The 25,996-nt window shown below is 39.8% G+C and overlaps 1 protein-coding gene across 4 annotated transcripts in view; it reads left to right on the top strand.

The window, feature by feature from the left end:
• Window positions 1-25,996, top strand: part of LOC6727109 (neuroligin-3) — a 71,153-nt gene that overhangs the window by 2,248 nt on the left and 42,909 nt on the right. For 2 of the 4 annotated variants that reach the window (XM_016175842.3, XM_016175843.3), the window contains exon 2: window positions 15,303-15,346. The exons of the other annotated variants lie outside the window; for them this stretch is intronic. The gene's annotated coding sequence lies outside the window, so the exon portion shown is untranslated. The remainder of the gene's footprint in view (window positions 1-15,302; window positions 15,347-25,996) is intronic. 4 annotated transcript variants of the gene reach the window in all.

The following is a 25,996-nucleotide window of genomic DNA, read 5'->3' as shown; positions in this document are numbered from 1 at the left end:
TTGATTACCACATTTTGTCGCACTAATTCCGAGCTGCCTCGGATAAGTTCGGCGTATCCTTGAGTCTGAACTCTGAGGATTACCAGGGGGCTGGGCAGGGCGGCACGTTGCGGCACTTGAAAGCTAATCAACAATTAATGAGCAATTAATATGCAAAATTTGGCGCAGGCGATGGGATGCTGATGGGCTGGTGATGCGCAATCGGGCATGGTTTAAATGCATAAATTAATAAACGCTCAGTCGATGCGCTTTTCAAGCGATGTCGTCGCTCATTAGGCACTCACACGACACATATGGGTTAATGAATTTGGCATGAATCAATTGAGGAGCTCAAATAAAATCGAAAACAAGCGAGAAATATTATATTAGTTAATTATGAAGCTGATGCAGGCGCAAGAGCTGTGATATTTTATTCGCCTGCCGCATCAAAAAGGCGAATAAAACTTTAACCAATAGCAAACACTATCAAATATACTGCGCCAATGAAAGATGGAAAACTTTTTGGGAAACCAATGACCTGAAATATGAATAAGGTTTATTAAATGGCAACTCCAGCTGAATGATTAATTAATTTCCGCTACATCAAGTTGAATTTGATATGTTTATAGCAAACAAGAAAGTAATTGCAGCTGTCATTAAAATTATAGTGTACGCCGAAAAGTGTAACAAATGCGCAAAAAATTTATTGTTTTCATAAAATGGCAATTAATTTTTAATGGTGAGCACAATACGTTAAACAACTAAAAGCCGCACCGGGCAAACATAATGTTTATTTTGCTTCATGCAAACGAAGCGTTGCTATTTACTTGCATAATAACAAAGTGAGCATTTCGGGAGCGACTGGCCAAATTCATTTTCAGTTTCCAGCAAGTGCTGGGTAAACTTCGCCGATAAGGAAATTATTCCTAGACCCGAATGTTGCCTGGCAATTGCAGTAATAATATGTCACGAATCCGTGCAGCTAAACATAAAATAATGGCAGCCATAAATCATGGACATTGGCCTTGTCAAATGGCTAGAGTTTGATATATTTGCGGCTGGCGAATGCCAAAACTACACGCAATCGGAATACCAACTAAGACCGCAATTGAAGTTATTTGAATAATGGTGGGCTAAAGTAAATTAAAGTGGAACAAATGGGCCTTAAGTTAGACTTACTAAGGTTAAAGATTTGGAAATTGAAGTTTAGCAAATTGAAGCTTATATAGAGAGTCTCCTTTGATAAACATTATGAATACTAGTTAAAAAATATTCTTATCATTTTAAGCTGTGCAGTGCTATCCATACATATAAAAGTTCCGATTTTTATAATAGCTGAATAACTACACATGATATCCCCATCAATTTTTCTGTAAGTCACACTTAATCTGAAAAGCTGCGAGTTGCTTCAAATTTTTTCCCCAGAACTTTATCTCAACTCGACTTTCCTTCATAATGCTTCGATGGGCATCAACATTTTTGTATAATTACGCTAATTTGAAATTCTTTTCACTCCAAGCTAATTTTCAACGCATTGCGTGCTAAGAAGAATGTATTTTCGCGCCACCGCTTTGCGCGAACATGTAAAACTCCAGAGTTTCCTTTTTCATCTCAGCGTGGGCATAATTAAATAAGGCACACGTTGTCTAGCAGAAATGTAAAGTTTGATGAAATCGACTCTGGTTCTTTCCGGGCATTCATTATATTGTTTTGCTTTGTTTTGTTTTGCTTTGGTTTCCTTTAATTTTCTTGACGAGGGCAATTAGCAAAGTTTTCCAGCGAAGGCAAACAAGTGAAGCACACTTAGGCGAGGGGCTCCTGTCGCATGCATAGTTTTTCGAGGAGCAGGACGATCCGCCATGTAATTGAATATTAATCATACGCCACCCACGCCCATAACTCACAGAAGGGGCGTAGCATTTGCATGGCAGGCTGGACAGGTGAACGAGAGACCCTGCCGTGAATCGATTGCATTCACTGAGGGCAAAATAAAAAAATACCGTGTATGCCAGCAACATTTATTTATGCAACAACAATGACAACAAGGACTCCCCCATCCTGACCGGAACCGAAAAGTCCACCTACGATAACTTCTGCCGGGCACCTGGCATCGCATGCAGGGCCATAAATAAATTTGCTCATATTTCAGCACATGAACAATAATTAAATTCGGTTATATGGCACATGGGGTCGGCTAACTGTTCGAAGCCCCCTCTCCCACCTTCTTTTTTCCCGTTTTCCCACATTTTACCCGTTTTTTAACCCACCTTGGCCATCATCTTTGCAGTTTTTTGTGCTGACATCCATAATGGAATGAATGCTGATGCTGCTGCCCAATTAATTGTTTTTACTGCCCGTTCTGGGTTGAATTTATTCTGCAGTTATTACACCCAGCGATTGGCAGACTAGCAAAGAGCCATGTGGGTGCAAATAAATCCCAAGTTTATGAGGACGTACACCAGCTGCAATGAAACCGAATTCCCTTTTTTTCAATTGATAAAATCGAAAATTAATTAAGGATTTATTTTGGCCTCTTTCTGGTGGCTCCTCTTAATGGCCATACGTTTGTTTGATGGCTTTGAATATTTAATGTTTTTTCCATGAATAAAATTCAACAAATGGATTACCAAAGAGTTACTTGTGCTCACGCATGTATCGATCGCCTTTATGGATTGAGTGTTTCTTGAGTTTTTGTTGCGAAATCTATCTTATGTGGCTTATTTTTGCTTTAATAATTAAGGCCGCTTAACATGACTTTACATCCAATTATCATTAAAACTTTACATTAAACGGGGCAATTGAAACCTTTGTTGCAATTATATCTTTCCATTTATGATCCCACAGCATTCCTTTGACCTTTTTATTTTCCCATTTCGTGGACCAAGGCGAATATAAATTGTATTGTGGCAGCCATTAAATGAGCAATTCTTTTTCCCCTGAAACATATGTGATAAATGTATCTGTGGCGGGACTTTCAATTATAATTAAAAAAGAACATCTATACAGAAACATATTAAAAAAGCGCAGCAGAAGAACTGACAAATATTGATTTAAATGTGAGAGGCAAATTTAATTTGCATACATTAAGAATCTGCCACATCAGCCCTCCGCGTTGATAAGTTTTAAATTTCTGACAAGTTGTCGAGGGAATAATCATCGCCCAAGGCACTCGTTAAGCGCCAGGAAAGTGAAGCTTTTTGTCAAATCCGCCGAAGGACCATAAAATATCAATGCCCCCGTTCTGCCAGCTCAAATTTAAGTCATTGCGTGTCGTGAACTGCCTTCAAGGTCTTTCCCGATTTACACTGCAAAAATGTAATTTTTTGTAACAAGCAGAAGATATAAATGTGGAAAACAAAACAAAAGCCGTTTATTTGAAGCTGTCAAGAATGTTTCAACTTCATTATTAAGAGACGATTAAGTAAACACATCTGTAAGACATTCTTTCACGAGTGTAACCCATTTTTTTTCGCTCAATTACAGAGTCACACCTTTCCAAAATACATTCCGAAAGGCGTTTTTGTTCCAGACATGCCAGTAAACTCTTTCTCCATGATTTGCTGGCAATTTCTGAGATCGCCTGCTATGAAATAAGCTGCGCAGTGAACACACATTTTGCCGGGGGCAACCCCTTTTCCCATTTCCCTTAGCTTTCTCGGCTTTCCGTCTCATAAATGTTTTAACAGAGTGCCATTTTGAGACGAAGTGTCACTTGTCTAAAGACAACAGCATCACGCTCGTGTGAGTTCTTTTTGCGAATGAAAACCCCCCTCATCACAAGCCGAAATTTGTTATTTTCTCACTGGCTTCTACTTAGAGAATTTTAATTTCGAAATGCGTGCCAGAATGGCGAGGGTAACTTTGGTATTTACGTTGAGGTTTTAAGTGACACAACGACGAGTTAATATCATAAAAATATGAAAATTGTGTCAGACACAGGCAAAGTCTTTGGCGTAATTTCGGAAGAGGAGAGAAGCTCAAAGTGATGTCTTTTACATATGTTTACAGGCATATCTCAACTCACTTAGGCAACTTTTTGATGTAATTCTTAGGATAAGAAATACTCGAGTAATTACGTAAAATTGCACGACAACTTGGTCTATATTCTTTTCTGTGGGAAAATCAATTCCCCTCAGAGCAAGATATAAATTAACCCACAAAATCCCAGATAAATATCTATTAGCCAAGCCGAAGAAGGCAGTGAAATCTTGCTCGTGCCACGCAGTGTAAGACATAAACCTCACACGCTGCCCACACCCATGACTTTCATTAGAGCCAGAATTGTTTTTCCTACTTGGCCTGGCTTATTTATGGCGCCGAAGGAGGAACGTTTTCCCTTTTGTTTCACTTGCTGGGCGATAATAAAAACGATGACGAGTATGATATGCATGTGTGGCAGCCTGGTCGGGCAATGAAACAGTCCAAGATAAATGGCCCAAATCTGGAATGCACAGAGAACTTAGAATCGCAAGTTTCTCAATCTTTCTGAGTAAAAACTTTCTATTGCAAGAAATATGCATGTAAAAATCCTTTATAAATGAAATTAATTCATTTGATGTTTTGTTAGTATATATAACAAACTGATAAAATATAATATAACCTACAAATTTTTAATAATGGCACAATAATATATTATATTCTGAACTGCTTTATCACGTACTTGAATTTCGCATTCAGCTTTCTGTTTGTGTGTGCCCACCGAAATGGAATCGCAGGCAGGCCAATATCAAATCATCCAGTAAAACGGAGTACAATGCCGGCGCACTTGATTTATGTTTATTATGTTGCCCTGCCAATATTATGGGCCAGGATCCGGACCACCCCTGTCCCGAACTTGTTTATTACAAGACAATGGCGTTGACAACGGAAAGAAACATAACAGAGGGCACAAGAAATATGGTGGCTGAGGAAAGAGCACCGCGACTGGCAATTAATATTCCATTCGCCGGCTCTGTCAATAGTTAACTACTTATTTTCGTGGCACACAGTGCCGTATTTAATCATTCATTCGTTCGCTTTCCGTATTCAAGAGGCATTCACATCGCAGCAAGGGAACCTTCAAATGGGATCCATTATGAGTCTGATGCGCAGGACTTGATTAATTGAAAATAAACCCGGTCCTAGACACTCAGTTTCGGCAACAAAGCAGCAGAGTCATCAACTGAATGGGAAAAATTGAAAAACAAAACGGCGAGGAAAGCGGGAAAAATCAGAAAAATACGGAACCGACTACGGAGACTATTAATGCCCATTTCAGTGCAATGCCAAACAATGCGAATGCACATGAAGGGAAATGAAACTTTTGTGGTGCATCATCCGGCGACAATGACATTGGCAGAACAAAACCAGCGACTCGCTGTGTGTGCAGCAATAATTTTTAATCCGCCATTGTTGCACACGAATCTCCATAATTACTGCAAAAACTTTTCTGTTTCCAGAGCACTCTTTTTGGGCGCCTGCTAACCTTGAAATCACTGCACAACGAATTTAAGGATCCTTTGCTGAGCGAGGGTCGGCGTGCAACGCGTCGTATGCGTGATTTTTATGCAAATAACCAACAATACGCAAAGTCCAATGGCACAGCGTTGCTCCATTTTACGGCTTCGAAAGGAAAGCGTCGGCGAGCGTTGGAGTGTGAAAATGCAAGCTTTAAATAAATTAAACGTAATGCGAGCAGTGTGTGTATGAACTGGTTTCTGGGTTGGTTTGTTAGTTGGTTGGCTGACTCCGAAGGGTAATTTTTTCATTGGCTGCATGAATGGCATAATTTTTCCAAAAAAATGGGTCAAATTCAATGGGAAATGACTATAAAAAGAGTGCAATTGTGAGAAAATGTATGTCAACAACATTTTGAGTAACTCAAAAACAAAATAAATAAAATATGTTAAGTTACATATTTGCTTATACTACTTATATTGCATCTGCAGAATTCTTGATTTTTTTGCACGGTAATTTTTTTGTTTCGAACACTAAGAGGAGTCATTATCATTTTGCCCTTTCCAACACAACCACAACCAATTTTAAAGGGACACTCCTTCTGCATCCTTTTTCTTTTGCCAAACCTTGACTCGCTGACTGATTGTCTCATTGTGACCAGAACACACACCCAACTGGCTGACTGACAGACATCTGATGTTCATTGTCAAAAATGCATCACAGCATCAACAGCCAGCCGAGAACTGTGCTAATTTGTTTTTGCACTTGGTGTCGTGTTTGCTTTATGTATGTTTTTTTTTATGCCATGGCCAGCTGGCCAAAACAAAAAGCAGTGGGAAAAAGGTTGCAGAAAGACGGGGAAAAGCGGCAGACAGACAGCATGTCAATCAAGCCCACGCTTTGGCTGAAAGAAAAAACCCCGAAAAGGAAAAAAGCGAGGAGGCGACAGAGGAAACGCCAGCAGTGCAACAAAGTGTCTTCATTCTCCAGCCAGCAACTGCGATGCTGAGGAAAAGCCGGGTTACTCGGGGACCCTCCGGCTGTCCTTTGGATGTAACTGCTGCACCAAGTTATGAAAACAAAATTAATGTCAGGCGCTGTGGGTCAGGTTGGTTTGCACACCCCGCTTAACACGTTCAGCGTACCCTCAAAGGGCTTTTGGTACAGAGTAAAATAGCAATGCATGATCTCATATCCACCAGAAAATTATTTAAAAATCTTAATAAATTTGAAATATCTTTAATCTAGTAAGAGTGTGATATCTCTAAGGAACTCCTCTAATTGATTATTGTTATAATTTAACTAAAGTCCTGAACAATTATATATATATTGTTTTCGTATAATTACAATCACTAAAACGTGTAGCATTTTTATAGTGTGAGTAACAGCTTTAGGTCATCAAGCGAGTTTAGTTTTCGCCCTTCCATTCACTTTTTGCACTGCCTGTGCCGCCTTTTCTGGCGACCTTGTTAATGACAAACAATATACATAGTTTGTGCGATGCTTTTTCATCTGACAAATGACCGCTTGGAGGCTTGAGTAGATGTCTCTCAGCAAATTCACAGCATCAGGCGTCTGTCAGCAGCAGGGCTGATTTTTCCGAGACCCTAAATAAATTCTCCTCGTGTAACTTCCTATGTTGTCTGGCCCGGTCATTTTATGTGCGCAATAAAAAAGAAGCCGTTTCCCGGGGTTCTTTCATAGAGCAGGCAGCATAACTGGGCTGACTTTATACACAAACTGCGTGTACAGAGGAAGGAAAATCTCTAGAAAAACATAATGAGGACTAACAACTAAATGAAAAGCACACCAGCTTTTCAAAAGCTTAAGGAAATTATTCTAGCAGGTGAAAATTAATTTTTTCATTTTAAAATATATTAAATAATGCAATATTTTTATAACCAGCCAGTAAATTGCTCGTTTTATAATAGTTTTTTTTAATAGTCCCAAGGAAATGCTAAATTATCTTTTCCAGTCTACAAAGCTGTACGCTCGTTCCTAACCCCATTGCCTAGATTTCTGGCCAAAGGAAATGTCAACAGCAACAGCAACTTGCCTTTGGACTCATTTTTATGACCCGAATTATGCAAAATTTGTTCCGTCTTTTTATTGGCGTAGCAAAAATGTTTTTAATACGCAATGGTCTGGAACCAGAGTGATAAGCCTAAATTGCAGGCAGACCTAAGCAGACAACTGCGAGGAGGTATAGGGACACATATATACATTTTTTTATTTAGCAGTTTATTTTGCAGCCCAGGCTGTTGAGCTTTATTTCTATTTGGGGCCAGGCCGAAAATTTCCCATAAAATATGGGTCAGTCCGTTGTTGATTGAGTTCTGAATGGGCACTGTGGCTCAGTTACTGGTCAGTTGAACAGTCTGGCATGTGAATTAAGTTGTGAGCGGGGAGAAAATAGAAAGATAATACAAACAAAAAAGAAAATGGGAAAAAGTGAAGGGGTAAAAGTGAAAATTATATAAACATGAGATTGGGGGTTGTGTTTACTTGGCACGTGTTTGGGGCAATCTGTTGTTTTAGCTCTTAGCATTAGAGCAAAACTACTAAAGTTACACGATATGGTGAGAGTTTGAATGATAGGTTATAGGCAGAAGTGAAATGATTTGTCATCGAGATCATTCTATCCGCCGCTGCAAAACAATGAAATGAGAATTTGAATATAATTTACACCGTTTTATAATTTGAAAAATATATTAAGACATACTATTTATTTATTTGATCTCTCAAAGTGAAGCTCAATCGAAAAAAACCAAAAAGAGTCCTTCAACAAAATTTGAATATTAACCTCTATTAGATGTGAGTATCATCATTGATAGAAACCATCAAAACAGCTTATTTCTAAGAACAGTTAAGGGCTTTTTAAGGACATCAAAATGCATCAATTTAACCAATTTAGTTGCAAGCTCGGAAATGCCAGCCAACTGAAATTCAAGCGGCACGGAGACAACAAATGCAATTAAATTCTGCATACAAATAGTCACACACAGTAAGAAAACTGAGAGTCCCGGTCGGAGGCTGCGTAATTTCATTGCATTCAATTACATGCTGGCAACAATAAAATCCTTGAACTGCCGGCCCACATCCTCCACTTTCCTAAACCACTTGGGCTGACCCACTTGAGCGACCCAGTACTTGAAAATGAGTCTCCAAGGAGCGCGCCACATTTCTTCCTTTTGCCGCCATTGTCCTTGATGCTGTGCGCCATTTTATAATAATTGCAAGCATGGGCAGCAGGACGAAGGAAGGAGGGGCTAAAGGAACCGCCTAAAAACAAATTGTACGCGACCCTCAACAACAATATATTTTAAGTCCGCACACGCCCACCCTTAGAATTATGCGCCTTTTCGTATTTTTGCTCTGGGGGTTGCTAGATTTCCTAAAAGTTTGTGTGTATCTTCCCTGTGTGAAAGTAAAAAAAATCAATGGCTTTAAAACCTCTTCGCTTCCTTAGCTTATCTTACTAAAAAATTAAAACAATTTGTTACCCCTCTAATAATATTATTTTATAATCATATTTTTAATATTTTCGTCTACCTAACACACTGATTAAATAGCTGTACAGAAAATGCGATTTCGCAATGAAACGCATTATAAGCTCTACCAACTTTTAGCAGTAACTGAAAGTTAACATTTCTCATGTTACTTTGAGGGCAAATAAAATGTTATCACTTTAAGCCCAAATTTGTCCCACTTAAAATAATATTTAACGTCAATTTGCACACAAAACTTATTTAGTTGGCCAGGTCAGGGTTGGATTTGGACAATTGATAGCCAAGCGAAATTGAATTCACAAATTGAATTTCGGCTAAATGGCAAGCAATCAATAATAATCGAGTTTTAGTTGAATGACACTGATTATAAATGAGAGCTGCATTGCGTGATACAAAATTGTTTATTTCTAGATTGCATTACTCAAAGGATGTGTGAGAAAGCGCAGTTAGCACCCGTTTTTTAAAAATAAACCAATCAAAGAGAAACAGACCACTATCAATATGGTTTTGATTCGTGCCACTTGTACGGTTTGCTCTTTCTGGGAGAGCCACCAGATAGCAATCAACGGCAAAGCCAGCACTCAAGCCACATCCACCACTCAGTAGTCCACAGAAACAATTCGCCCCGGAAATCCCCTTCGATCCCCGGGCGGGGCTTTGTTGGTTAGCACATGTAAAATGCCAAAAACTTTGAAAAGGAGCCAAAGCGATAGACATCAATTTGAAAAATGGGCCAAAAGAGCAGGAGCAACGAAAAACAAACACGGCGAACAATGGGCTACCGAAAAGCAGGCGTGGAACATGAGGAATGGGTTTGTTTTAGGATTTCGATTTGGAAACATCCTATTTTTGCACCTAGGATTGTCTATACGTACAGAAATATTTTTAAAGCAGTTTTTCTTACTTTATATGAAAACCTTAAGACTTTAGTCACCCGCCTTGTGAATATTTTGTACTACCTTACTTTATTATTATCATTGTGAATTAATGGTTTTTAGTATATAGTTATGACTTTCAGTCGGTCCCCATAAAATGTGTTGTTATATTGGAAACACTTAAAGAACTGTCCTCTCACGTAAACAGCCATCCCAGGACTCTTGAAGCCAGACGGCGACCTATGTATACTCAACGTTAGTTTTGTGCTGGAAATTTGAGAAGTATAAATTTTGACAGCCAGCTCACACGGACAGACACACGAGATTGCCCTGACCAGCAGGAAGCGAGCAATAAAAAATGTTACATGGATGGCAGGAAGAGCAAACTAACGGACACTTACTGGCACCCACACAGAGACAAACTCACACACACTCAGACGATGGCTGAGCCATAACAAATGCTTGGCCATACGTCACTCATACGCCAGGTAGCCCGGCAGGATACGATGCAGGTGGTAGTAAGTCTTAAGCTGCTGTACACAACAAAAATAGGAAATGGAAGGATTTCACTTTTTTTATAAGAAACCATATTACATTTTTTATTTCAGATTGTAACAAATCTTTTAGTTCGTGTTAGTACACTTAATCATTCAAAAACAAACATTTGTAAATAATTCTAAGTTAGCTTCAATTATTATTATTTTTATTGTACTCAAATCTGGTCAAACCCTTTTTAAAAATCAATCTAATTGCTATCAATCGGTTCCAAAACCGTTTCCTGTGCATTTGTGAGCTGCGTCATGCGTACTCAAAACGAGTGCCCTTCGCCAAACAGGCGGTGCCAAAGTGCTGGCTAGCTGGGCGAAATTCAATAAAAACAAATTGATTGCTTCGGAGGATTTGCGTGCATGCTGAAAGGCAAAGGTAAACACCATCCGCACCCGCATCCGCATTCGCCTCTATTCGGCTTACCCCACCTTTATGTTAAGTGGCACCTGACAGATTGTCAGCAGAGGCGAGGGCGACAAACTAACGCTGCGAGCTGACTTTCTGGAAGGCTGGAGGAGGGTATGTACCTCAAGCACGTCGGTCGATCAATATTTGGCCAGCGGCGAGGATTTATGCCAGCTCATTTGACTGCGTGCCTGCCATACAGTCCTAGTGTTTCCGAATTGACAACTTGATTTGGATGCGAGAAGCCAATGCCCAAGGCCTGCTCTATTCCCTGCCACACACATGCCGTGAAGTCCTGGCATAAATTCCAAAAGTAGAAAACATCGTTTGTTGCTCATTTGATGTGCGCTCACGCATGATTCCATCGGACTTTCCGGCTGTGTTTCAAGGCGATTTATGTGAAGGACAGCAGAAGTTTGCTTTCGCATTTTGGCAAGGGGCATAAAACACATTAAAGTCCCTTTTACGACCGCCATAAAAGTCAAGTCAATTCGCCTGCTTGACCCTCGAACAGCACAGCACAGAAATATTGTACTAAAAAGGTGAACATTAAAAAATCATGAAATCTCTACGAGCTGAGCACTGTGAACTGAAATCTCGAATGTAATGATATTTCTTTCAGGCTTGAAGAAAATCCAGACAAAATTTTAAGCACTTACCGAAAATCTCCTCGAAATAGATGAGAAACCCCTCTGAGTAATATCCGATTCCATATTTCTTTGCCTTCATTTGTCTTTAGGCTTCAGCAGCCTGATGCACTGAAACAAATAAATAAGTGTAGGAAAATCATTTAATTAGAAATTACATTAGACGAGAAACCCGCTTTTGGTAATCAACACAATGCAAATAACTATATAAATGGCTTGACTATTTTAATTTTCTAATTACTTGGGAGACTTATTTTTAGTGCAGCAAATGATACTTATTCCTTAGTCACGACTTCCAGCTCAACCCAGGCTAAATCCCCCATCACAGCACGAATTATTTCGAATCCCTGCCACACGCACACTGTTAAAACCTTAGACAGCTATCAGAATACAATACAAATCCATGGCGTACAAATATAAACATTATTTAAATGTATCCCAAAAATATGCTACAGCAAAAACAAAAAATCCGAGCAATATGAGGGAAGGGGAATGCAAATGTAAGGGCGGCAGCAGTAAAAAGTGGGACACAAAGGGGCCAACGGCGAAAGGCGAAAACAAAAATCAAATAAATGGCAATTTAATACACTCAACATGCCATTGGAAAGCACCAACGATTGCTGTTTTTGTGTTGAAATTGTTATTGAAGCAACATAAATTTGCCGCACGAGTCGTGTGGCTCAGTTATTTGAATATGGCCGCACAACAAAGGAATCTCCCCCATACATGGGATGTGGCGGATTTGCCAAAAGGGTTTTACACCGAAATCAACCAAAATTAAATAAAACTCGAACTGGAATTGTTTGCCGTCCGCCGCACTGCACTGTATCTGCGAATGCGTAGTCCAATTTATTTTGTAAGCCGCCGAAAGTGAAATAAAAAATCTGTTGACCAGCCGTCATTGCAAATGCGATAACGGCTAACAGCCATGCCGGATGCGGCAGCGAAGGACACGCAGGACACACAGGACACCCTCAGCCAGCACATTTTGTTCGGCATACTTTTGGGCGCGCCGTAATTTGCTTTATTTAATTTTGGCCAGTCGTAAATCTGAGCAATCAGCTTCGGAAGACAAACAGGCCCTGCACAATCAATTAGCATCAATTAAGGTGCTCAATGAGGCAGAGGACGTGTATCCCAGATGCGGGCGATATATCCACGCCCACACGCCCCCGACTCGATTGCAATTCCAAGTTCTTGTTGCATTGTCCGTCATGCAAATGATAACTAATTAAATGCGGATGCGAAAACTGCCGTTTGTGCTGGCCCACGCCCGATGACGACGATGCCGTTTGCTCTGTCGCCTGCAAAGTTGTTCGAGCGTTGTGTCAACTTCTTGCACAGATAATGAGTTAATGAGTTTGTCAAAGTTGCTGCAGCACAAGTTGGCCAAGAAGAGGGGCCTCTTAGCAGCAACCAGATACCAAGCAGGCGGTGGATGCAAAACTCCAACAGGATCTCCTATGTTTGCAGTGTGAACTTGGCAAGGGATGAGATGAGCGCGTTGTTTGCCAGAAGGACATTTCGTAACTCTTGCTGCCATATCCCATTAATTAACAGTGGGCTTTTAGTTTCGCTCAACTTTAATAATAAGGATAGCCTAGTAAAGTCATGAAGAAGAAGCTTGTTAGAGTTGCGCTCCTAACAACAGGCACGGCGACACACAAAGTTGTTCATCTCTTGAGAATATGTTGAAAACTGTGCAACAATACCATCTTTAGTAAGAATGTTTAGCATATCCTTACGCATAATAGCAATTAATGGTTTAATTCCTATTTAGCACTGTTTGATTAAGCCATATTATATAAAATCACAAACTGTAATATTGAAGAATATAAAGTCATAAAAATACAAACAAGCAATAACTATGGCATTCGCGCAACGAAATGAAACGAATGAAATTTATTGAGCCTTGGGCCTACGAAAGCGGGCCAGGGACTCGATATATATACATGCGAATATAGAAATATATATTTCAAGGCACAACTTCAATTGTGCCAATAATTTTAGAAATTTATGGCTCAACTTCTTGATTTCGCATTGAAATTTTACGCACTACTTGCTGCAGCCGGAAACTTTGACAATAAGCAGCAAAGCCAAAAGCGTCGAATCCAAAGCCGGGGCACACATAAAACAAAGCAAACGACCAGGCAAACAGTGGGTCACACATTTTATGAGCCAACTCTGAACGGAGGGCACTTAAACCGCAACAAAGTTGTATGTGTTTCGAGTGAAATCCCGCTCGCCGGCCCACTAATCCGACCCACTTTCCACCCTATGGCATTAAATCGGGCGCTTCAGCTTTTATGTGAATACTTTTCACAAATTTATTTATACAACTCGTTTCGTTGCCTGCTTAGGGATATTTAATGGCACAACACTAGTGCTCGAACTGTATATTAATTAAGACATTTTCCCAAAAGCAGTCAACATTTGCAATGCAAATATATTGGAATTGCTTTTATGAATACCTACTATCTAACCGTTCATCAATAAGTCACAGTAATAAATACGATTTCCATTGATTTAATTACGTGGCTGGCCAATAGTTTTAGTCGTGTATTAGTCTTAGTGGATATTAAAAAGGTCAGATTAAGAGAAATGACACTTGTCCAATAAAACAACTAGCAGTTTGTCCTGCACGTTATAATTTTAATAAAAATGATCTGAATTGCTGCAAAAATATTTCATGGTTGGTAATTTTATCTCAAGCTAAAATTCAGGAAATAGTGGTTTTACTTATCTTAAAGAGGTTTAACTATGGCTAAAAATTGATAAAATTTCCATATAATATCCTCAATAATTATACTAATATACAAGAAAATAATTGTAAAATATAAGTTAAAAACAAATTATTAAAATTAAGCCTTCTTATCGTCTAAATTATGAGAATAAATTATTGGAAAGCAAAGGTGTTCTATTATAAAATCTAACAATTGTAAGTAAGATACTTATAGATTGATTGGAATTTTACAAAACTAATAGAATTTTTGACATCTGATTCCGTATCAAGGGTCATGGTGTTATGTGCAATTAAAAAGGAGTGAATTTCTGCGGGTTCGCTTAGAGTTGACACTGGATGACTTGGGGACAGCCAAACATTTCAATTTCATGCGCTCATGTTATGGACGCTTAATGAAGCCGCAAGCATTTCAACTTCCCAACCGCAGAAAGTCACAAGCCCAGCCCTTTTCACTGCCCCTTTCTCCGCCAGATGGCAGTTTATTAGCCAATTTAAGACAAAAGCTGCGACAGGCCACTCCAAACCATCCTGGGTCCTTCACTCTTTGCCTGTGGTGCGTTTTATGTGCTGCGATGAATTCTGGCGGCGTTTTTGTCGGGCTGCCATTCATTTAATGACTCAAGCACACACACACACATATACAGAAAATAGGTGGTGCCTCGGGGCCACGCCCCCTGCAAAAGTGCAACTGTTTAAGTTTCAAGGCTCCCCACCTCCAGTCGAAACTGTGACAAGTGTTTGACTTTGTCTTTAGTTTTCCGCCCGCTTTCCACAGACTTTTCCGCCGGCTTAGTAAGTGGCACTTTCTCGCTCTGGCATAACGTTAATTATACGACTCGTTGACCGTGCTATTGAGCTCAGTTTTTGGCTTGAAATGTATAAAACTTTGTCATACTTACCACTCTCCCCCAGGGGGCATTTCCTTGACTTTTCCTCGGGATTCTCAAGCAGTGTTGGGGGCTGCCAACTGTCACTTAAGTGTAGTTAGACCTCTTACGAAATATCTAATTCTAACTAAATCCCATTTTAAACTGAACTTTTAGCTTTTTGTATATTATATACATCTGATAGAGAAGCTACTTTTCATATGTAATTTATGACAGTTGCTTACCATGTCAGTGCAGCACTTGTAACAACAGCTTTTTGTTTCTACTTTCAGGTATGTGGAGATTGGTGAATTGAATGTGCAGCAAAACGGTAAAGGTAAAATATTAATTGAATTACTTCCAAGTTGGCCACAAAGCCACATTACCACAGTAAGGCCAAATATTTGACAGAGGCAGCTGCTGGAGTAGATTCAGCACACAGCCGCAAGGACTCTGTGCTGCTGGTCCTGATGCCGATGCCAAAATGCAAATCAGACAAACGCATTTCATGCATGCCTGGCACTTTGGCCCACCGTCAGCAGCAGTGAAAGCTGCCTAAGTGGAAATTACAAGGCGGAGTCTAGCTGATAATGCTGAATGCCAAGCCACAGCCAGACAAAAGCGCTTCCTGAGTGCGGTTAACTTGGCAGAATTTTCCCAGCATCCGCTGCCTATTATTATACGCATCTATACTTTTCCATTACGGCTGTTCAAGATGCGGCCCAGCTCTTCAGCCTGAGAGGTAGCAAAGTGCCTAAGCAGGACTCCATTTCGGCTTCAAGGAAGCTCTCTAAATAAATCCTTAGCGTTGACGTACAGTGGGCGAATTAAAAAAAGAGTATTGCCAACCCAAGGGCTAAAAAGTATTGTTATAAACTGCTTAAAAGATTAAGACTTACATTTTCAATGATGATGTCATTTTTGCCAAATATAAATATATACTTTGTTGTACATGTTGAGTTTATCTTAACTGAAACTGGTGGAATTGGAAACAATAATCTAAATAGGTAAGGGACTTTATTAATGTTTCTATGCCGATTGGATTAAGAATTTAATTAAGAAAGCAAATATGCATTAAGCATAAATGAATTTTTCCTTTGTTTCCGGATACCCTTCGCATAGATCCCAGGAGCTACAGCTTTTCGCACTTTGCAAGTATTCCGCAGACACTGCCATTCTATCATTCATTATTGAATAATGGAGTAAATGAAGAAACTTGTTCGCCTGGGCAAAGCCCATGTGTGCGAGCCACCTAAATTTATAATGCATTGCGGCTGCTCCTGCTGCTGTTGCGGTTAATGAGACTGCCAACCAGTGGTTGACCTACCAATATCCCACTACACATATCCTTTCGCACGTGGAAACCACGTGGGTTCCGGTATAGATTGTTTTAGTTCCTTTTCATTAGACTGCATAATCACCACCAGACGCCAGGCATTGTGTGCTACTATACGTACATATTTGCCTTTGTAATATTTCATTTTGCCAGCAAGACTCTTTAACTATTTATGGGCCCGAGCTACACACAATCGCACTTCGAAACTTGCAATTTTGGCCAAATAATTGAATATTTAAGTTGCATCCAGACCGGAGGATATGTATACATAACAATCAGCTAATATTTATTGGTATCTAACGGATACATGCCTCTGTAATCACAAGATAAAGCGGACACTGCTACATGTTTTCTTTGCGCATGTTATTTTAATGAACTGAATGCGGTGTGTTTATTTTGAGAGCCTCACTAAGGCATTTGTGAAATGGCATTAATATAAATTGGCTATCTAAAACGTCTTTTCGCGCTTGAAAATACAGAGACAGAGCCTGTCCCAATTTGCCATCAATGTGTCAAGTTGAATTTGAAAGCTTCTTAAAAACTTGAACTCATAAAACTGTGTCCCACAAAATATGATACAAAAGTTAAACACACATGCCCGCCGAAACAAAGACCTTTCGCACACACACATGGGAAGACCAAAAATAATAAAATGTCCTGGGGAGAAGAAAACATTCAAATCGTTGCGAAAATCAGGCCAAGCTTGTGCTTTTTGTCCTGGGTGGAGGAAACTTGGATACGGATACGGATTGGGGTTTCTGGTTCGCCGCAGCCACTGTGCGGGAATATCTATGCCACTCCCCACATTTTTGTTTATTTTCCAGGTCTTTGGGGAGGCATAAATAATAAGCAGCTGCAATTGCCATCGGAAAAGCTGAATTTTGCCGTGGCTCCGTTAAATATTTATCCTTTTTGCTGGCTGATTCAGTGCGTACCACATATAATAGCCTCACTCTCGGTGCTGACATCACCGGCGTTTCCAGTTAGTTGATTGGAAGGCTAAGTGCACTGGACTTTTATACACAGGCAACTAATTGAGCTAACTGTCTGACATAATCAGATTATTCCCATTGGGCGCGGATATATTCAACTTTTTTTACGGGCCATCCTACATTTAAGTAGACATAATTTCGTGATTGCATGTGTATAAATTTTAAAAGTGCTGGAGCAAGAACTAAAAAAAGGAAAAGTTCTATATTTAATTTAATATATCTTATTTTAACCAATATATGCATTACTTATAAATAAATTGTACCTCACAGGTAACAGATTTAAGAAACAGGATGTAGTTATTTGCCATTTTTGTGTACATGTGCCCCCTGAACTTTCGATATTGCTTAATTTATTTCTTGTAACCTCAGGGCCCTGGAAATGCTAGGAGGTGTCCTGTCAATGTGCGTGCCTCACATGCAAATGCCATTAGGGTTCTTGCCGGAGGCGTGTCTGCGCCTTAATTATGCTGCAAACTTGCCACACTCGATACTGCTGGTGTGGACTAAAAACCAGTGGATAGTAGCATTTATAAGCATGTGGTCTGCCCACAATTAGCAAAAGTTGCTGCAGGTGTTTCATGCACAAGTTGCCCCGGGTGCAGAGAGCTTTCCCTTCGTGCAGCTCCTTCGATTCTACCCCAATATTCCTTCTGGCTGCGGTTTTATCTGTATTTCATCGCAACCCCTCCCTCTACAAGGCTTGACACATAATGAAACTTGATTTAGCTGACAGCAAAAAGTCACGTTCAATGGTGCGTATTAGTAATCTTGTGTTGACTTTGTTAGCAAGCACTTGAGCATGTCGCAACGGAAAAAGTTCCCTCCGTCGAATATATATCTATACATCCATACATAGTGGAATACAAAGAATGGACGAATATTGTGGAAACACATAAGTGTCAGCGCGCCGGTTTGTGCATCGTAACTGGGTTAGTGCATAGTTTCATAAACTTGACCAACTTGATTGGCAAAAGGTTGCTCGTACTAAAATGTGCCACTTCCGGTACCTTGGCTTTAAAATGGAAAACATCGCATTCATAGAATTTGTATTTTAGGCTAAGTCGGAGTTGCGTTAGATATCGTTAGGGATTAAATATGATCTTGACAATATAAAAAATACTTCAAATTAAACTGTGTTAAGTTTTGGAATGGGATCTTTAGCAAGTTAACAGCTCAGTATAAAAACACTTTGGAAAACTTTACTAGCATAGAGGGAAACAGGCCATATCTTCTGATTAACTGAGGCCAGAGAGCTATATGTCGTTGAATATGCTTTCTCAAATTCGATGATTAATGTAACAGAAAAAAATTAAAATTTAATTTATTTCTTATTTTTTGGTGTTTATTTTAACATGTCTCTTCTATTTTTCTCTAACTCTCAGGTCTTGATATTAGAAACTATGAATAATGTGTTGAGGGTAAGATTGTCAGTGACAATATGTCACTTACTTTTTTACTCGGCAAGATGTGTTTTTAAAAAAGTATGTATTGTAACATGGGTATCGGTATATAGTTCCATTTGTTCCTTTTGTTTTTGAGACAATATACATTTCGATATACCCTTTTAAAATAAAAAAAATAATAATACTTTGACTCTACCAAAAATGTATAGCTATATGAAGTATAATTTTGATTTAATGCTCGGCCTATACATTTCATTAAGAGATGATATTGTTCTGGCCGTAGGTGTACAGACATTTCTCTGCTCACCTCTGCACAGTGGTTCGCATTGTATGGGGAAAGCGGCCAAAAATTCTTCTAGTTGAGGTAGATAATTGAAACTTGTCTTGAAACAAAAAATGTTCTTATTTTTGTAGCAAAATTATATGAAAATCAGCCAGATTGGACCACTATATCATATAGCTGTAATATGAACAATCAGTTTGAAATTAAGTGTTAGTATGGAAAACTTTTTTGTTTTCAATATTTTGAAAAGAAAACTTGGAATTATACTTAAGAATTTAGTATATATATCCAGGGCGAGCTTAGCGAAAATTATAAGCTATATCATATATCTGCTATAGGAGAAATCAGTCGTAAATCGTGATACTTATATTTTAGTTATTCAAAATTCCAAAAAATATATAATACATTTATATGTGTGTGCATATGTATGGCCTATGGGGGGAACCATTATGCTCTGGGTAGAAAGGCCAATTGCATGTGGCCTGGCATTTTGTCGGCACTTGTTGTCTGGCGTAATTACTACACGCATTCAACGAACATTTGACAGCCTACCCACTTGGCTAATAGAATTAGACCATAAACCGCTTTATTGTCTGCAGTAATAGGAGTGTATACGTTACACAACAAAGCATTTTTATGACAGCTCGCCGATTTGCTCGCCCTGGAAATTGGCGAAAAACTTCGAGCCTGAAAGTAACCTCATTAAATTCAACGCCTCTCTTTTTCATACGTATGTATGTGTGTATTTGGGCAGGACCAGCGGGGCGTGGCTAGGCTGGTCAAGCCATAAAAAATGGAACTCATTTCGGAGAGGCAAATGGCGAGCTCGGTTGACGCACTGCAGGTGCGGCACATTACACGAGGGGATTTCGCCAGTCGTTTTGTTGAAAGTCACTCTTTATGATTGTTAGGCTGCCTATGCTTGGGTGGACAAGAAAAGACAAGGAGTATGCTAGGGTATGTTTGGAATATTATAATATAGGATTGAAACAGTAAAAATGTTACTTTTACCGAAATAAACTTTGTTTTACAATGAGTTGATATTTAAAAAGATCATACAAAGCCAATAATAGCAAATTAAACATATTAAGCAAATTAGTTTATTGTTTTACAATTCACATTCAGCGCTCCTTTTTATTAAACAAGAAATTGTTTGGCAAATGAGAGGTTATCACCAAAACATGACAAGCCTTTAAATAAATATAAGAAAATCTTGCATTCAAATGTTATTATATTCTAATGAAAGCAGCGAAAAATAGTGCTGACATAGCGTTAGGGAATCTCTACATACCTTTAGCCTTAATAGATTTTACTTCGTTATGCAAGCCCCTACGAGAAAACAGGAACCAACATTAGAAAAAAAAAGAAAACAGGCAGAACAGAGGAAAAGCACCCAATATAAAAAGGCGAAAATGGAACTGGCAAGAAAAAACAACTTGGGGAAACCAAAAAAAGGAAGAAAAAAAAACAGAAAAACAAAACAGAGGCAAGCGAAAAATTCCATGTTTCCAGCTAACTAAGACCTTGGCCCAAGGGAATTAAACAGAAGAGGCTGGCATAGCCGGAAAACCTGATGAGAACCAGAAGCTGGCTTGTAATTATCGGAAAAACTGCAAGGTGAATTCCAGAGCTAGCTTGCATAGTTGAGCTTTAAGATGAAAAACAGGCAAAATCAGAGAGAACAAATGCAATTCGTGAAACAAGCCTCATTAGAGTTTTTTCAAGAAATGATGTATGAAATTATAGAAATATAAAATAAGTAATCCAAGCAACATGCTTGAATAGCAATTTATCTTGCCTTAATTTTGCATCAATTTGAAAAAGGACTTTCTTTCACTTTATTCGCGAAACGAGTGTGTTTGAGGGGCGTTTTTTTTTACCATGTTTCAGGTTTCACCAACACTCATACACAACTCGAATCTAGAGCGTGAAAAATCAGCGACACTTGTGCTCCCGTTGGCTTGTTAGCCATCAGCATCTGTTGCCGTGGAATGTTGGTAGCGCCCCAGAAAACGGCCCCCAGGCCCAGTCAACGGATCTCCAGCCACATATCCCTATTTTTTGCTGCAATGATGGCTGTTGGCAGTGGGTGGGGCCCGTGGGATGGGCGGGATAGGTGGCTGGGTAGCTGCGCTAACAAGATTCGACATTTGAACGAGAGTAATCCATCAGCTAACGTTGAGTACAAAAATGGATTAAGAAGAAATGTGTGTGTATAGTATGCGGAGGCGAAGGTTTCAGTTTCATATCGGGCCACGGGTTTTTCCTCCTATTTTTAAATCGCTTTTAATGTGCGGCATTTGGTCTCGTTTTTCTTCGCTTATCCAGCCGCTAGGATGTGCTTCATTTTTCACAATGGAATGAAAGTTCAATTATTTGATTTGACAGGCCCTGCCAGTAACTGGCATCAAAGACGACGGCTGCGAGCATCAGATTTACTCGCACACAAACAATCGCAAGACCGACTGCCACAACATATTTTATATCGAACATGACTTTGACTGCACCATTGAAGTGTAATTTATTAACTTCCCCGAAGCGAAATCAGTTTTTGCGTTTGTCGAGCTCTGAAAACAGTCGATCGATAAACCATTCCTTGTCAATGCTTCAAATCAAGGTGAGGAGGGCGAAACCCCGGTTTGGATATTAACATTGTCAGTGGCCTTATGTACAGCGTATCAGTTCGACATTTTCCATTATGGTACTTATAAAACATGGTACTCTTTTTACGTGGTATATAGTACTCACTTAAAAAAAAAGAAGTGCTTGCAACTTGAACATTGAGGATAGAAATATATTCTTTTAGTGTGGAAGGAATATAGCTTATGTTGCCATTTTCTTTAGTGGTAAAAAGTTTGATTAGCCCCAGCAAATTAAGGTGAAATACACAAATCCTGATATCTTTCCCATTGCTACCCTCATGGCCTGTGAGCTGTGTATTTGATGGCTTCGGTTTACGTTTGCGATAAAGACGAACCCATAAACAACACACTCAGCTGGTTGATGGTCCGTGGGCGCCGATGGTGTACATCCACCTTTTCGTTCCATGGCCTCGGCAACAAATTTTAATGAGCGGGCAGAGCCCATCTGCGGGTTCATTTTTGGGATCAGCCCGCAGTCAAATAAAATGCTTCTGCCTGCGGTTTGGTAACCCGAAACAGAAACTGTTAGGTTTTATTTGTTTTGTGGGCGATAAGTGGTTGACAATGTCGATTTTGCTTTGCATTGAGTAAGCCAAAAGCTCCATACTAAATGTAAGCTTGACTGGCTGATTGGGAAAATGACTTTCCCAAGGGCATAGTGGCCAGATTTGAGTTAAAGTAAATTTACATCTTTCTTTGAGGAGAAGGAAAATTCTTAATTCATTAAATTATTATATTATATATTATATTATATTGATATGTTGCTCTGCCAAGCAAAACAAAGTCAATAGTCGCTTCTATCTAAGATTTCAATGGTTTGCCTGTGTTACGCAGTCGAAATCCATTCGATTCTCAGCCATTTTCAAGTCAAAGGCCTCTACCAAATCACACAGCCAATCGAAATTCCAAGTGTGAGAACCAATTTGCGACTATTAAACGGGCCCCAGAAACACAAGGAGCCGTGTATGCCAAAAGGATCGGATCGAAAAGGAAAGAATGAAAGCCGTGCGGAGCAGTCTGCTGTGCAATGCATTTTGTGTGGGTGGTGGATTCGGATACAGACGGGATTTGAATGGCAGCAAAGCCAAAACGAGCAGTCAAGTGGGTGTGTTTTACACTGAAAAGTAGGGGGGTTAAAAAGTAATTCTTAGTCTTAAATCCTAATATTATAAATGGAGTATCATATATAAAAAAAACACAGCTTAGCATTTGGGGTTTCGCTATTTATATTGATATTATTTGTATTTTTAATATCGGATTCCAACATCCTTTTTCGTGTGCATCTGTATGTGAAAGCCAATCTCGGGAAAGGCGACAGGCAGAGCTAGCTGAGCTACGAATACAAATTGCAGTACTTGTATCAAGATACATTCGTAGAACGGGCGAGCCACTGAAGCAGAAAGTTTGAATGGCTAAGGGGGTAAGTGGAGAAAGGCAGTCTGGAAATATTTGCATAGGTGACTACCCCCTTCCTTCCATTACGCTTTCTGGCCCCCTTTTCCCTGTTTGCTCGCATATTGATATGCTTTTGGCCTTTTGTCGACCCTAAATGCCGGGCTGAGGGCTTAAAGGCAATCAAAATCCCTGCTCGCAGCTGCGTTGCCTAAATAGTTAAACGCGAAATCCCCGCGTGGAATTGAGCCAAGATTTGGCTAGTGGGTGAGTGACTAGTTACACTTTGACATTTGTTTGACTTTTCTGCTTGCCATAACCCAGCTCCTTTAAACTTGCGTGACTTTCAGCGAAGTTTTTAGGGGCGAAAAGCCATTGACAAGACCTAAGTCATGTTTATGTTTAGAGAAATTTGGTGGGAGTGGAAAGAGGACAACATTCTAGACCTTGAAGGGAAAATATAATTCCTAAAAATACCTAATAATGGAAACTTTTAAAATGAGCAATGAAAAAAATTATATCTAAAATGATATTTTATATCGTATGTCTAGAAGTGTTTCAAATCTTATACATCATTTGTACAAATAATTTCATAGCAAATAAATACAAATTAAATGAGAATTAAGTTAGTACTTCATAGCTCTCACTGCAAAGGGTATTTCTGCCTTCGTTTAAGATTCGCTGATGAGAATCACATCAACACGCTCACATTAACAAGCACACACCCTGAAGTTTAGCCAGGAGGTCACAGATTGCGTATACGCCACGTCTTACGCTTGCCTGCCACCTGCTCGCTTGTTAGGCGAAAACTGTTTGCTGGCTGTGGAAACTAATTAAAATATGCACAACTTGCCAAAATACTTAAAAGCAACACATGTGGGCCCGAGACGCAGAATGAGGCACTCTGCGGCATGCAGAAAATGTTGGTAAACGCCGCTTTTGCAGTTTTTTGTAATTTTCCACTCAACAGATTTCTCGGCTCCCTTGTTACCTTCCATTCTGTATGCCGTTTACAAAAAGTTGAGGGAACCGGCAAAATGGGTGTCTTAAATGCTAGAAGCTGGCTGCCTTTACAACAAATAGTTTATTTATGCGCTTATTCTTCGTTATATATGCACGGGCCTTTTGTGTTGTGTTGAGAATAAATTTAAATTTCTTTCTTGGTTTCTGCTTAGTTGCAGCCAGGAGTGCAAAATTATATGGACAAAGCAGCAGTGTTCGGTATGAATATATTTTTGCATACCAGAAAATGGATGTGCTTCAGCCATAAAGATTTTAATGGACCCTAAATCCTAGATAAGGAGCTCGTTCTGCAACAGATATTCTGGGGAAATGAATTTTGAAAATGGTTACGTTTTCATTTCGATCGCTTAAAAACGGTTGTTATGTAAAGCATCGAATAGACTGCTCGCCCTTCCAGGTTTCCCTTAGGTAAACCAAGTCCGCTGTTTTTGCTAAAGTTTTTAACTAATTTTCTTGTTTTCGTGTTGGGGAGTCGAGTAAGCCATGCCAAATAGAAGCGCTGAAACTGGCAGAACAAACTATCGATAAACTTTTCTCTGCCTCCAGTGCCGCAACAGAGATCAATTAAAAAGATTTGTTTCCAGCTTGAATTTTGTTTTCAACACAGAAATGGCGTGCATTGTTTTCTGGAAGAGATTCTCCAGTTTTAAAGCCACCTGCTACGCGATAATTTAATTGAATGTGCCAACGGAGCAGGGAGAGTAATTAAAGTCTCCGTTCGGGATGGGCAGGGCGTTCAAATTAAGCCGAAACAATTTCGGATGCCTTTGTTTATGCCATCGTTTGGGCCAAAAGCTAGAGCGGCCAGGAACGCGGCAGTAGGCCACTTGACGCCTAATGACCAATTTAATGGGAAGGCGGAAAGCTCCATGGCGCTTTGTGTCCATAGAACATTTGCAAATGAAATGGCCTAAACAATGGCAGGAAATTCGAGGAGGGTGACTGGCGGCGAGAGCAGTTCGACTGCCTGCCGATTACCTGTTCGGGGTTGTTAATTAAGTTTAGGCAGCCTAAATGTTATGGCAAAGTTTTCTATTACCGAGTTGAGTCGGGAAGAGAGGCGGGCACACGTCCCTTAATGAGGCACGTAGGCGTATGAGTAACGCAGTCAAACAGGTGAATTTACGGGACAGACGACGTGACACACTGAGTCCACCACTCAGACAATGGGCGTATGCGTAGTGCACAGGATAATCACCTTTCCTTAATTATGGCCTAGATCTGGGGCGTGAATACTTCTTTCAGCTATTAACCGTCCTCGGACATGCTGTGCGACTGAAATATGCATGAAACTCAATCGGGGAATTGAAAAAGTCCCTCCGAAATATTCCATCTAACAAATTTTCAAGCCAAAAGTTACCGAACCGAGGCTTAGCATATAATACCATCCGTAACCCAGGAGCCACCCCACATATCTCTGTAATTCGAGACTTTTTCTTGCTGGTGCTCACAACTTTCACTGCTTGAAAGTTTTCGCACATGAGCTTCAAATTGCGCGTATCCCCCCCAGGGGAAAATGCCAAAATGGTGGGGGCCAGGATGTAGGACCCGAACTGAAATCGAAAATTGTTTGCCAAGCGAAGCGCTTAGCTAAATGTCTTCCGTGCCAGTTCTCCATTGGGAGGATGTCGATTGTTGTACAAGCCAGCGGAGGAGGAGAACGTGTAACTGGATAAGGAGGAGCTAGAACGCAGGATAGGGGGACCGTTTTCGAGTGGAGCAGGTGCACTCCTGGCCCACACATTAAAACGAACGACAAGTGCAAACATGGGAGTCCCACACGGGGAGAAATAAAAATTCGATTCTACTGGCATAGATATCTGCAATAATTTTTTATTTGAAAAATTCTTCGCGAATTTCATTTTTAATGGGGCTTACTATTGCAATTTATTCTTTAATTGTGAATCGAAACATTT

Source organism: Drosophila simulans, chromosome 3R (assembly GCF_016746395.2).
Source record: "Drosophila simulans strain w501 chromosome 3R, Prin_Dsim_3.1, whole genome shotgun sequence".
NCBI lineage: Eukaryota > Metazoa > Arthropoda > Insecta > Diptera > Drosophilidae > Drosophila > Drosophila simulans.
Note: the sequence above shows the minus strand (reverse complement) of the source record. Positions and strands in the feature narration are given on the sequence as shown.